The 12,459-nt window shown below is 36.8% G+C and overlaps 1 long non-coding RNA gene across 9 annotated transcripts in view; it reads left to right on the top strand.

The window, feature by feature from the left end:
• The window catches only part of LOC147379244 (uncharacterized), an 81,284-nt gene that overhangs the window by 21,169 nt on the left and 47,656 nt on the right, over positions 1-12,459 (top strand). For 2 of the 9 annotated variants that reach the window (XR_015158286.1, XR_015158401.1), the window contains one exon: positions 1,773-1,993. The exons of the other annotated variants lie outside the window; for them this stretch is intronic. This is a non-coding gene — a long non-coding RNA (uncharacterized LOC147379244). Of the gene's footprint in view, positions 1-1,772; positions 1,994-12,459 lie in introns of those variants that run through there. 9 annotated transcript variants of the gene reach the window in all.

The raw sequence follows: 12,459 nt of genomic DNA, 5'->3' as shown, positions 1-12,459 counted from the left end.
CTGGGAATCATGGCAGTTCAATCTGAGAACAGCAGCTAAAACTGGGAGAGGTCTAGCATGTTCCAGTAGTCAGAACTAAGTCTTATTGCTGGCCCATTTTCATAAATTCTCATAACTGACAGGCACTAGAGTTCCCTTCAAGTACATGTCTCATACTGAAGAGAAACTGCTGAACTGAAAAAAAAAAAAAATTGTTCAGCATAGGAACAACTAGGACAAAGGGAAAAAAAGATTCAGATAAAATAGAGAAGGAAACAGAGCTGCCAACTACACCAAGAAAGCAATTATAGTTTTACTGCTATAGAAAAGCATAGAAAAGGGAGCTTGTGAGAAGTTAGAAAGCTATCTGGACCAAATCCAAGAAGTCATGCAAGTTAAATCCATGTAAAAATGAGCACTGGAAAGCTATTGATGTCAAATAACATACAAGTAACTATAAGATGACAGAAGCGGAATAACCCTGCAGTCAAAGAAAACACTAGAAACACATGCTCATCTTGTATGCAAATTGAAATGTTACATTTCAAAATGAAACAATGTTGCATAGTGAAAAGAACAAGATATGAAAAAACAGTAAAAAATCAGAAAAATTCAGAAACTAGCAAATAGAACTCATAAAAGAAAAAATATTTCAGAACTGAAGAATAAATTAGAAGAAAAAACACATAACACACGTACACACACAAAACCAAATACAACAAGTAATGCCTTACAGGAAATAGATCCAAGGGAGGAAATCTTTAAAAATAAATGAAGAAATAAAAAGGATTTGAAGGATAATGACAAATATTAAAGTTATAAAAAGAAGATATATCATACAGTTACAGGAATACCTAAAAAAAGAAAGAAAAAAGATCTAGGAAATAGAACAAATATTAAACGCTTGCTAAAAAATATTACTGTGAAGTATACATTAAAAGAACACCCTGTTACCTGAGAATATCAACCCAAAGCAACTAGACCAAGAAGTATTCTTATAAAGGTATTGGACTTAAACAAACAAACAAACAAATCATTGGGAGTCTAACCAAAAGAACACGTATTTCATAAGGGCATCAAAATTATCATCAGATTTTTTAATAAAAATGCTTTATGCAGGAAGACATGGAACAACATATATAAGATGTGGGATAAAGTAAGTAGGATAAAACAAATGAGCAATTATGATATATTCTAAATCTATCATTACTTGTGACCTTGAGAGTGAAGATTCTCAGTGTGGAAAGGTGTAAAATAAAAAAGGTTAAGTAAAAACCCTGTAGTCCTGAATTTGAAAATTCCCAGGAGAAAATAAATCACCAGTGCAAATAGAAACCCTAGCTTCCAGACTATTCTTTAGAAACACTATTTTCTCTTAAAGGAAACCATAAAACTTTTTCAAGATATGACTGATCCCAGATCTACAGTAGAAAATATACTAGAATATCTTGAAGCATTTATAACAGAAAAACAATAAAAAAAAAAAAAACTACAAAGGTCATGTCACAAGGATTCAGAAATCAAATTGAGGCTCTAATTCACCACAGTTTGTAGAAAAATTACAATGAATTGAAGCCAATCAAGTATGTTTAAACCTCCAAGTTCATAGTAATATTAAATAACATTTTTAAAAGATTTTATTGTCACTGTGGTAAACCTCCAAAGATATACAGTTTTTAACTGTATGTGGAAAAAGGGTCTTTGTGGATGTAACTAAGAATAGTGGGATGGGGAGATTATCCTCAGTTATCCAGGTGGGTCTTAAACTCATCATAAGTATTCTCTTATGGAAGGCAGAGGAAGATTTGACTACAGAGAGAAATAAGAAAGCCATGTGATGGAAACATTGTCAACGAGAGAAGATGGAGGTAGGACCTGGACATGGGATTTTCACTGAGAGCCTTTGAAGTGAATGTGAAACCCTGCTGAAACCTTGATTTTAGTCCCCTAAGATTCATTTCAGCCTTCTGGCCTCCAGCATTGTAAGGGAATAAATATATGTTGTTTTAAAGCATCAGGTTTGTGGTAATTTGTTACAGCAGCCGTAGGAGACTATTATAGTCCCAAATCACTGTCTTAAAAGCAGATGAAAGCAACATTCTTGTCACCCTGTCTAAATGAACCGTGAAAGTGAAAAGTGAAAGTGAAGTCGCTCAGTCGTGTCCAATTCTTTGCGACCCCATGGACTGTAGCCTACCAGGCTTCTTTGTCCATGGGATTCTCCAGGTAAGAGTACTGGATTGGGTTACCATTTCCTTCTCCAGGGATCAAACCCGGGTCTCCCGCATTGGAGGCAGACACTTTAACATCTAAGCCACCTGGGAAATGAACCATACCATTCACTATTTACCATACTTGGTAAATAGTAATGAGGTTGCGTCTTCTTAAAACTTATTTCAGTTAATAAAAACATTGAAGTGAAGTAGCTCAGTCGTGTCCGACTCTTTGCGACCCCATGGACTGTAGCCTACCGGGCTTCTCCATCCATGGGATTTTCCAGGCAGGAATACTGGAGTGGGTTGCCATTTCCGTCTCCCTGGGAACTTCCCGACCCAGGGATCGAACCCGGGTATCCCACATTGTAGGCAGATGCCTTACCGCCTGAGCCACAAGGGAAGGTATGGATATCACTATTTTGCAAACATGAATGAATTAGTGAATTCAGACGTTGAACACAAATGGCTGCCAGTATCAAAACTGAATGAAAACAGCTATAAGGGCCTTCAGATTAAAATTATAGTCTTACCAAAGGGATAAAAAGATAGTTTTATCAACTTCTGTATCCTGAAGAGAATTTGCAAGAAATAGAAAAAATAGAACATTTGAATAACACCATGAATACAGAATCAGCAAAATTCAGTCAGTGAGAAACTGGACAGGACAAGCAGCTTGTCTCTCCAGCAGGTAAGTAGTAAAGAAAAGAAAGCAATGAATGAAATACCTGTGTATAAAGAGACTTATAAGACAATTCAAGTTAACATAAATGGGTGAGTGTTTACGGGTGCCCACTTTGGTGACTGAAAAACCATAATAACTCCAAGGATACAAATATTATAAAAGTTGGGATACTGGATATGGGTGAGAGGGGGATGTGAGAGGGAAAGAGCACACAGAGAGACTTTGAGAATGGCTAGCCGATTTCTGTTTCTTGACCAGAGTGATGGTTACAAAAGTCTGCTGTAACATAATACCACAACTGGGTAGCTTATAAACAATAGAACCTTATTTTGCACTGTATTGGAGGCTCAAGTCCATGATCACAGTGCTGACATAGCTGGCTGAGGGCCTTCTTCCAGGTCACAAACTTTCCCTTGTATTCTCAGTAGGCAGAAAGGGCTAGGGAGCTCTCTGTTGCCTCCTTTGCTATGCTGTCACTTCAGTCGTTTCCGACTCTGTTCGACCCCATAGACGGCAGCCCACCAGGCTCCCCCGTCCCTGGGATTCTCCAGGCAAGAACACTGGAGTGGGCTGCCATTTCCTTCTCCAATGCATGAAAGTGAAAAGTGAAAGTGAAGTCTCTCAGTCGTGTCTGACTCTTAGTGACCCCATGGATTGCAGCCTAACAGGCTCCTCCGCCCATGGGATTTTCCAAGCAAGAGTACTGGAGTGGGGTGCCATTGCCTTCTCCGTGCCTCCTTTATAAAGCACTAATCAAATCCCATTTGTGAAGGTTCCACCCTCCTGACTGAAGTACCTCTCAAAGACACTGCTTACTAATACCTTCACCTTTAGGAGTTAGAATTTCAACATATAAATTTTGGTGAGTACACAAAACTTGAAACCATAGCAGTTGTTTAACCTTATAGTATTATAATTCATAAGCTTCATTTTTTTTTCTGTAACTTTATTTTATTTTACAACAAAAAGACAAAAAATAAAGCAAGTTTTATTTCAGACTGGCACACCATAAACAACTAAAAAATTGGAGAATATATAGGAACAATTATTTTCAGACTTTGGCAGCACGAAGCTGTGATCCTAAAGAGTAGGGAAAGCACTTAAGTGAGTCTTGCAATCATTCTACCTTTCTAACTGGAGGCATTTTTCAGAATGAAAAGCAAGAAGGGAGAGCATGGATAGGCCTGGGATATATTTGAGATCAGACCAGCCAAAGGTAGAAACATTAGTAAACATTCAGCAGGGACCCCAAAAGGATGCTACCTTAGTAACAGGCTAAATTATGTCCATATTAAGGCTACTCTGTGCCGTGCTGTGTGCTCAGTCACATCTGACTCTTTGCAACCTATAGACTGTAGCCAGCCAGACTCCCTCCGTCCATGGGATTCTCCAGGTGAGAATGCTAGAGTGGGTTGCCATGCCCTCCTCCAGGAGATCTTCCTGACCCAGGAACTGAACCCATACCTCTGGTGTCTCCTGCATTGTAAGCAGGTTCTTTACCACTGAGCCACCTGGGAAGCCCTAAGGCTAGACTAGTATCTCATAAACAAAACTACTTAAACTCAAATGGATAAATAATTGAGCCACACAAAAAAGCCAGCATTCTTTAGAGGAGAACTAAAACCCCCAATAACATGAAAATAAAAATTACTAGGAATGTAATTAATTAATAAAAATAAACTCATGAAATAGATAATAATATTAGCAGAAACATTCCTTAAAATAGCAATTAGAAATACTTTAAGGAATTTTAAAGAGAGGAAAGAAAGATACAAAAGAAGAACTAAAAAGAACATCTAGACCTGAAAAATATGTCCAAAATGAAAAAAATAAAAGAACTTAATGGGAGATTTAATTTTAAAATAAAGGGTCGGTGAACTTAAAGATATAGCAATTAACAATTGTTCAAGCTAAAATATAGAAAGCAAAAGGTCTGAGTATAAATGAAAACATTCACTCTGTGAGCTATGAGACAATATCAAGTGATCCAGCTTAAGTACAAATGGTGTTTCAAAGGAGGGGAACAGAAATATATTTGATAAAATAATGGTCAAATATTTTTCAGACTTCAAGGAAATTATCAACTCACAACCCCACAAAGCTCAGTAAGTCCCAAGGAGAGCAAGCTCAAGAAAACTATACCAAGGGACATAAAATCAAACTGTTGAAAATCAGTGATAAAGACAAAAATTTAAATTAACCAAAGGGGAAATAAAGGCATGTTGTATGCTTTGGAATTAATGAGATGAGTTAGAATTGGTTTTTCTTTAAAAATACTGTCAGCTTGAGGGTGATGGAAACACATCTTCAAAGGACTGAAAGGAAAAAAAAAAGGAAACTATTAATCAAATTCCATATCTAGTTCAAATATCCTTCAAATATAAAGGCAAAATAAAGACATTTTCAGACAAAACTAAGAAAATATGTCATTAACAGTGAAGCACTACAATGATAAGGAAATTAATTTGGCTATTGGCCAAATTATTGGCTATATAGCAATAATGCTGCTATTCTGCTGTTCAGTTGCTAAGTTGTGTCTGACTGTTTGCAACCCTATGGACTGTAGCCCATCAGGCTCCTCTGTTCATTCGATTTTCCAGGCAGAATACTAGAGTGGGTTGCCATTTCCTTCCCCGGGGGGATCTTCCTGACCAGGAATTGAAGCCAAGTCTCCTGTGTATTCTGCATTAGTGGTTGGATTCTTTACAACTGAGCCACCCAGGAAGCTCCCCCCACCAAAAATAATACCGGGTGGAAATCTGGATCTATACAAATATTCTAACAATCCATCAAAATGCAGAGATTTTCAGACTAGATGAAAAAGCAAGGCCAAACTTTATAAGTTTCCTCAATAACCATTTATTTTTTTTAATTTAAATTTATTTTAATTAGAGGCTAATTACTTTACAATATTGTATTGGTTTTGCCATACATCAACATGAATCTGCCACGGGTGTACACGTGTTCCCGATCCTGAACCCCCCTTCCACCTCCCTCCCCATACCATCCCTCTGGGTCATCCCAGTGCACCAGCCCCAAGCATTATGTATCCTGCATCGAACCTGGACAGGTGATTCATTTCTTATATGATATTATACATGTTTCAATGCCATTCTCCCAAATCATCTCCCCCCCTCCCACAGAGTCCAAAAGACTGTTCTAAACATCTGTGTCTCTTTTGCTATCTTGTATACAGGGTTATTGTTACCATCTTTCTAAATTCCATATATATGCATTAGTATACTGTATTGGTGTTTTTCTTTCTGGCTTACCTCACTCTGTATGATAGGCTCCAGTTTCATCCACCTCATTAGAACTGATTCAAATGTATTCTTTTTAATGGCTGAATAATACTCCATTGTGTATATGTACCACTGCTTTCTTATCCATTCGTCTACTGATGGACGTCTAGGTTGCTTCCATGCCCTGGCTATTATAAACAGTGCTGCAATGAACATTGGGGTACATGTGTCTCTTTCAATTCTGGTTTCCTTGGTGTGTATGCTCAGCAGTGGGATTGCTGGGTCGTATGACAGTTCTATTTTCAGTTTTTTAAGGAGTCTCCACACTGTTCTCCATAGTGGCTGTACTAGTTTGCATTCCCAGCAACAGTGTAAGAGGGCTCCCTTTTCTCCATACCCTCTCCAGCATTTATTGCTTGTAGACTTTTGGATAGCAGCCATTCTCACTGGCATGAAATGGTACTTCATTGTGGTTTTGATTTGCATTTCTCTGATAATGAGTGATGTTGAGCATCTTTTCATATGTTTGTTAGCCATCTGTATGTCTTCTTTGGAGAAATGTCTATTTAGTTCTTTGGCCCATTTTTTGATTTGTTCATTTATTTTTCTGGAATTGAGCTGCAGGAGTTGCTTGTATATTTTTGAGATTAGTTGTTTGTCAGTAACCATTTAAATATAAAGACAATGATAGATCTTTAGTCATAAAAAAGATAAAATGGCTGTATTAATAAAGGACAAAATAAACTTCAGGTCAAACAATATTACTGAAGTAAATGATGCCATCTCAAAATAATTAAAGAATCATTTAATTAAGAGAACATAATTTTAAATATATATGTGTCTAATAACAGAGCTTCAAAAGATAGAAAGCGAAAGCTAAGAGAACTGAAAGGAAAAATAAATTAATCCACAAATGTTGCTGAACATTTCAACACAATTTACTAATTGATCAAATAATTTGACAGAAAATTTATCTAAGATTATAGAAGACATGAATAACAATATCACCCTGATTGTCCTAACTAAAATTATAGAAAATTATGCCCAACATAAGATATATCTTATTTTTGAATGCACAAGAAATGTTCCTCAAGATAGGTCATATGTTGAGTCACAAAAGAAGTTCCAATAAATGTGAAATAATCAAAGTCATATGGCATGTAATTTATGGACACAATTAAATTAATTTAGAAAGCAGGCAAAATGTATCCAGAAGTAAATTCCTAAATATTGAGAATTAAATTACATCGTTCTACATAAACCATGATCTGATGAATAAATAACATGGTAAATTAGAAAAAAATGTTGAGCTGAATGAAATTAAATTATCTTTGAACTATAAAAAAAAAAACAAACACATCAAAATTTGTAGGGTGCACCTAAAATAACTTACAGGGAAATCTGTACCGTTAAGTGCTAATGTTAGAAAAGAGGAAACATTTAAAAACCAAGGATAAGCCTCTATTTTAAAAAGTTAAAGAAATTAAACCCAACATAAGTAGGAGGAATGGAATAAGGACTGGAATAATAAATAGAAAATAAACAATAGAGAAAATCCATTGAACAAAGAACTGGTTCTTTGAAAAGGTCAATAAAATTGATAAACTTCTTTCCAGACTTATCAGAAAAAATGAAGGAAAACAAAAATTGCCAAAGACAGGAATGAAAGAGGACAAAACTCTATGGGGCTTACATACATTAAAAGAGTAATAAAGACATGTTTTGTTGAAATCTATGACTATTTATATAAAATAGCAATAGAAAATTTCCTCCTGAAAGGCTAAATTAACAAGATTAGCACAGGGGGAAAAAAATGTCCGTTTCCCATATTTAAAACATGAAATTGATTATTTTAAACTTTACACAAAGAAAATACCAGTCCCATGCTGTTGGACTGGTATATCCCAACAAATATTAAAAGGAGGACATCACTAATCGTATACAGACTTCTGCAGAAAATAGTGGTAATAAACACTTCCAATTCATTTTATGATGCCAACACTATTCTAATACCCAAAAACCAGATAGAAACATTATAAGTAAATAGAACTACAGACCAATATCACTTAGAACACAGATGCAAACATTTATATCAAATCCAGCAATATACAAAAATAATACATCATTACTAAGTGGAATTTATTCTAGGAATACAAAATTAATTTAATTTTCAAAAACTATAGATATTTAATTTTAAATGGGTCATTGATCTACCATAACAGTTAAAGCATCACAGAACTTCTGGAAGAAAACCTAGGAGAAAATCTCCATAGAGTTGGAGTAGAAAAAAGTTTTTGAGCTAAAACAACAGAAGTTCTCCCCATGGTATCAAATTTTAAAAATTGATAAATTTGGGGAATCCCCTAGTAGTCCAGTTATTAGGATTGGGCGCTTTCACTGCTGTGGCCCTGGGTTCAATCCCTAGTCAGGGAACTAAGCGCTCTCATGCTGTGTGGCCAAAAAGGAAAAAAAAAAAAAAAAGATCATTTTATCAAAATTAACTCTTTTTCTTTTTAAAATGCTTTTATTATAAATTTTATAGTTTAATAAATTATTTAATAAAATATTAAAAAAGTATTTTATGAGGTAAGCAATTAAAGAAACTGGGGAACTGGATACAAAGATTATTGAAAGTGGGCATGTGGGATCTGAAGTATAATTTTTTGAAGATAAATTGCAGGCATGAATGAGGAGAACATCCTGACTCCATTAACAGCTTGAAGTAATGCTCAATGTCAGGAAATTACTGCAGCTTTTAAAACTCTACTTGGCAGGGTAAGACCACACTTCATCCCAAGGTAGAATATGAGAGCAAGCTATATGTCTTAAACTACTTTGAAATCTACTAATTTTTTTTACATTTATTTTCTGATTCTGACTTTCCTACTCATTCTCTCTTTTCCAGTTTCTTCTAAATTACTAGCTGTTGGTTTACAATGTTCACCCAGTTTATTCTTACTTAATTGTTTTTCCTTGCTTGATGTTTTTTTCTTGCTTGAAGCAGCTGTAGAGATACTCAAAAATCTTATGGTGATAACTGCCCCTTTTCTTTTCTTCTGAGCTTCCCACTCAGAATTGTTTTATTATCCATTTTCTAGGTGTAAACCTGTATTAAAATGTTTTTTTATTATGACACAGTCACAGTCTTGGTTTCTTTTGGAGTGGTTTTAATAAATGAGTTATTATTGTTTTTAGGTTTTGCAAATGTATCTTTTTTCCAGTTTATTGATATATAATGGACATACAGCACTGTATCAGTTTAAGGTGTACAGTGTAATGTTTGACTTAATATTTGTGAAATGATTATAATAATGAATTTAGTTAACATTCATCAACTTGTATAGATATAAAAAAGGGAAAAAATTGTGCATGTTTGTGTGACAAAAATTCTTAGGATTTACTCTCAACAACCTTCAAATGGCCATATAGCAATGTTAACCACAGTCATCATATTGTGTATTATGTCCCTTGTTGTTCGGTCGCCCAGTCATGTCCAGCTCTTTTGCCACCCCATGGACTGAAGCACACCAGGCCTCTCTGTCCCTCACCATCTCCTGAAGTTTGTCCAGATTCATGTCCATTGCATCAGTGATGCCATTCAGTCATCTCATCCTCTGACACCCTCTTCTCCTTCCGCCCTCAATCTTTCTCAGCATCAGAGACTTTTCACATCAGATGACCAAAATACTGGAGCTGCAGCTTCAGTGTCAGTCCTTCCAATGAGTATTCAGGGTTGATTTCCCTTAAGATTAACTGGTTTGATCTACTTGCTGTGCAAGGGACTGTCAGGAGTCTTCCCCAGCATGACAGTTCAAAGGCATTGATTCTTTGGCATTCTACCTTCTTTACGGTCCAGCTCTCACAATTATACATGACCACTGGGAAGACCATAGCCTTGACTATACAAACCTTTGTTGACAAAGTAATGTCTCTTTGTCAACACACTGTCTATGTTTGTCATAGCTTTCCTACCAAAAAGTAAATCATCTTTTGATTTCATGGCTGCAGTCACCATCCGCAGTGATCTTAGAGCCCGAGAGAGTAAATCTGTCACTATTTCCACCTTTTCCCCTCTATTTGCCATGAAGTAATGGGGCCAGATGCCATGATTTTTTATTTATTTATTTTTTAAATTTTAAGCTGGCTCTTTCACTCTCCTCCTTCACATTCATCAAGAGGCTCTTTAGTTCCTCTTTGCTTTCTGCCATTAGAATAGTATCATCCATGTATCTGAGGTTGTTGATGTTTCTCTCACCTATCTTGATTCCAGCTTGTAACTCATCCAGCCTGGCATCTCTCATGATGTGCTCCACATATAGGTTAAACAAACAGGGTGAGAGCAGACAGCCCTGTTGTACTCCTCTCAATCTTGAGCCAATCAGTTGTTCCATACAGGGTTCTAACTGTTGCTTCTTGACCTACAAGTTTCTCAGGAGACAGGTGAGATGGTCTGGTATGCCCATTTCTTTAAGAGCTTTCCACAGTTTATTATGATCCACACAGTCAAAGGCTTTAGTGAAGTCAGTGAAATAGAGGTAGATATTTTTCTGAAATTTCCTTGCTTTCTCTGTGATCCAGTGAATGTTGGCATTTTGATCTCTGCTTCCTCTTCCTTTTCCAAACCTAGCTTGCTAGGACATCTGGAAGTTCTTGGTTCATATAATGCTGAACCCAAGCATGTAAGGTTTTAACCATGACCTTACTAGCATGGGAGATGAGTGCAATTGTCCTAAGTATTATGTCCCTAGTACTTACCTATCTTATAACTGAAAGTTTGTATCTTGACTGCTAACATCCAATTACCCCCCACCACACACTCCTTTGGTAACCATAGATTTGATCTCTTTTACTATGAATTTGGGTTTGTTTTTTTTTTTTTTTGGTTCTATATATAAATAAGATCGTACAGTATTTGTCTTTCTCTGTCTGAATTATTTTACTTAGTATAAATGCTCTCAAGGTCCATCCATGTTGCTGCAAATGGCAGGATTTCCTTTTTTTTAATGGGTGAAAAAATATTCCATCATGCACATACATACATATCATATATATATATAACTTCATAACTTCTTTATCCATTCATCTGTCAGTGGACGCTTTGGTGGTTATCATGTCTGACTCTTTGTGACCCTATGGACTGTAGCTCGCCAGGATCCTCTGTCCATGGAATTCTCCAGGAAAGACTATTGGAGTAGGTAGCCATTCCCCTCTCCAGGGGATCTTCTTGACCCAGGGATCAAAACTGTGTTTCATGTTGCAGGCAGATATTTTAACATCTGAGCCACCAGGGAAACCCCTATCATGTCTTAGCTATTGTAAATAATGTTTCTCTGAACATCAGGGTGCATATATCTTTTAGAATTAACATTTTCATTTCCTTTGGATGTATTTCCAGAAGTGGAATCACTAGATCATATGATCAGTTCAGTTCAGTTCAATTGCTTAGTCTTGTCGGACTCTTTGTGACCCCATGAATTGCAGCACACCAGGCCCCTCTGTCCATCACCAACTCCCAGAGTTCACTCAAACTCATGTCTGAGTCAGTGATGCCATCCAGCCATCTCATCCTCTGTCGTCCCCTTTGCCTCCTGCTCCCAATCCCTCCCAGCATCAGGGTCTTTTCCAATGAATCAACTCTTCGCATGAGGTGGCCAAAGTACTGGAGTTTCAGCTTTAGCATCAGTCCTTCCAAAGAACACCCAGGACTGATCTCCTTTAGAATGGACCGATTGGATCTCCTTGCAGTCCATGGGACTCTCAAGAGTTTTCTCCAACACCACAGTTCAAAAGCATCAATTCTTCGGCACTCAGCTTTCTTCACAGTCCAACTCTCACATCCATACATGACCACTGGAAAAACCATAGCCTTGACTAGACGGACCTTTGTTGGCAAAGTAATGTCTCTGCTTTTGAATATGCTAACTAGGTTGGTCATAACTTTCCTTCCAAGGAGTGTCTTTTAATTTCATGACTGCAATCAACATCTGCAGTGATTTTGGAGCCCCGGGACCCCCCCCCCCCAGAAAAAACCAGTATGAACAGTATGAAAAGGCAAAATGATAGGATACTGAAAGAGGAACTCCCCAGGTAGGTAGATGCCCAGTATGCTACTGGAGATCAGTGGAGAAATAACTCCAAAAAGAATGAAGGGATGGAGCCAAAGCAAAAACAATACCCAGTTGTGAATGTGACTGGTGATAGAAGCAAGGTCCAATGCTGTAAAGAGCAATGTTGGATAGGAACCTGGAATGTTAAGTCCACGAATCAAGGCAAATTGAAAGTGGTCAAACAGGAGATGGCAAGAGTAAACATCGACATTCTAGAAATCAGTGAACTCAAA

The sequence above is a fragment of the Bos grunniens genome, chromosome 1, assembly GCF_055505025.1.
Source record: "Bos grunniens cultivar Pamir isolate PY7600 chromosome 1, Bosgru_T2T1.0, whole genome shotgun sequence".
Lineage (NCBI taxonomy): Eukaryota > Metazoa > Chordata > Mammalia > Artiodactyla > Bovidae > Bos > Bos grunniens.
This window is presented reverse-complemented; position numbering and strand designations above follow the sequence as displayed.